Source organism: Macaca nemestrina, chromosome 5 (genome assembly GCF_043159975.1).
Source record: "Macaca nemestrina isolate mMacNem1 chromosome 5, mMacNem.hap1, whole genome shotgun sequence".
Lineage (NCBI taxonomy): Eukaryota > Metazoa > Chordata > Mammalia > Primates > Cercopithecidae > Macaca > Macaca nemestrina.
Genome location: NC_092129.1, coordinates 91,711,211 through 91,713,564, shown reverse-complemented (window position 1 = coordinate 91,713,564; position 2,354 = coordinate 91,711,211). Strand labels below are relative to the sequence as shown.

General features: G+C 29.4%; 1 long non-coding RNA gene across 1 annotated transcript; it reads right to left on the bottom strand.

Annotated features, from left to right (window-relative positions):
* Nucleotides 1–507: 507 nt before the first annotated feature.
* On the bottom strand, nucleotides 508–2,103 carry LOC139363150 (uncharacterized). The gene is made up of 2 exons (XR_011623070.1): nucleotides 2,061–2,103; nucleotides 508–557 (listed from the first exon to the last, which is right to left on the bottom strand). It is a non-coding gene; the product is annotated as an uncharacterized lncRNA (long non-coding RNA).
* Between the last annotated feature and the right edge of the window lie 251 nt (nucleotides 2,104–2,354).

The window sequence follows — 2,354 nt, the reverse complement described above, 5'->3', positions numbered from 1 at the left end:
ATATATAGAGGGTAAGATTAGCTATAATGCCATGCGCCTCCTCCAACTATTGCTAACAGGTTAGCATGCAGCTTTCCAGCTATCGTGTGTGTATATATGTGTGTATATATATATATATATATATATATATATATATATGTATGTGTGTGTGTGTGTGTATTATATATATACACACACACGACATATTTACACACACACACATACATATATATATCATATATATGAGAGAAAAAAGAGAAAGCGTGTGGGAGAGAGAGAGAATGGAATACTTGTAAAAAATGTAGAAGCTCCTAAAATAGGCAACGAGCAAAATGCTGTCATTAAAAGAGGAAAATTAAACCTTCGTGCCAATTCACATTGAAAACTTCCCAAACACCTGGAAACTTTACCTTCAGTTCACTACATATCAGCTTGATGCCATATTTTAGCTGCTACTTTACATTATAATGACATGGTAAGGAAGAGACAAAACTGTTGTTTCCCTGCTGACGATCTAATCAATACACACCTGTTTTCTGCTGGGAACACTGCAGCCGTAGATGTGGTGGCTTTTTAACCTGAAAAACGATGACAAAGTAGCGTGCTGAAAACATATGAATTTGACAAACTTTCACATACTGTTTTCAAATTGAATACGAGCAGTGGGATGCTGGCATAGGTGACAATTTCCTTGATGACAGATTACGATGCATCAGATAAAAGTTACAATCATTCATGAAAAAGAAGAGGAAATCCAGTCATGAGATGAAACTATAGAATATATACTTAATGTTTTCTAATATTATTCAAATGTATTTCATTTTAGTATATAAAAGTTTTTTCTAAAAGCAACATAAAGTCAACACTATACATAGAAGTAGGAGTATAGAGGACACATTTGACCTTTTCATGAATTATGTGTGTTAATACATTTCAGACACAATAAAAAGCTCTGAACATGATGTTTTGGGCAATTGTTTCCATTTTCTTTGAAATTAGTTTTTTATGCAATACATATATAAAGATAAGCTATGTCTGAGTGTAAGTACACCACCAATTATTATTCCTCCAAATTGGGATGTATTATCTACCTCATTGGCCAATTTCATGCAAAATTGAACAAATTGGCCACATGATCAAATTGCTTTACTACTTAGAACAACCAAAATTAACACAGCCAAAAACAGTATTTAGTTTTTGATCAATTCAATTTTGTCATTTATTGAGTGTACTTTTAAAGAATGTATTTTATATTTGTGGTGAAGATAAATAGCAGTTTAGAAGCTATGCAAAATTACCATCTGTATTAGCAAGTATAAATATACTTCCTTATTAATTATTAAAAATAAAATTCAAATCTTTCTATATTTATCTACCAATACACTTATTGATTTATTAGCCAGTTATTATTTTTCACATGTGAGCATAAAAAAATAATGTTTGTCTTCTGGCTTTAATTAAGAAATGTTGATATAAAAATAATTTAACAAAACTATTGCATTTTGAGAGAAAATTACATTTTAACTGGAAATCGTCTAGAAATTATAATTTTCAACCACTTATTTTCTGGAAAAAAAAACACGTCTTTTCTAGATCTTCTCTATCTTGTTTATTTTATGGATAATATTATAATATAAAATTTAGTTATATATACTATTTAGATACAATTGTGTTAAAGAATAAATCAGTTTTGAATATGATGCTAAAGATTCCAATGACACATTTCTGTTTATAACAGGAAATCTTAAATGGTACTGTAACAATAAGAAAAAACAAATGAGATTAAAAAGTGTTAGCTTTTTTAAAAAAAAAGTTTAAGTATGTAATAAAATTAATCAATCACTCAGTGGAGGTTTTAAGATACACAAATCCAAATATATTTTCTGTTCCCAACAGTCAATAGACCCCCTCAGTTATTTGCAAAGTATAATCTGTTATTTACCGAGAGAGCAATTAATTATGCTGTTGAATTGTCCCTCCTAGCTCATGTCTCAACTCCAAGTTTACCACCTTATACACTTTCTCTCTCTTGGCTTGTTCAAGTATTTTTGTCTTATTTAAAATCAGTCTTGTTTATTTACCTTTAGTTTTGTTGAGTTTTTAGACATCTTAAAATAGAATAGAAGAATATTTAAAGAATTAGATCTCTGATTCACTGCTATTTCCAACATTTCACAAGCAGCACATGATGTATATTACATGCTAAGTTAATACTAGTGTTTACTGGAATAAAATAATAAATGAACGTATGAGTTGTCTAAATTAATTGAGTGTTTAATTGACTCACATTGCCCATGCTATATAAGGTCTATTTTGACTTACATGGGGACATTTTATATGCACTTTGTCAATAATAAGAATACTGTCAAAATCTA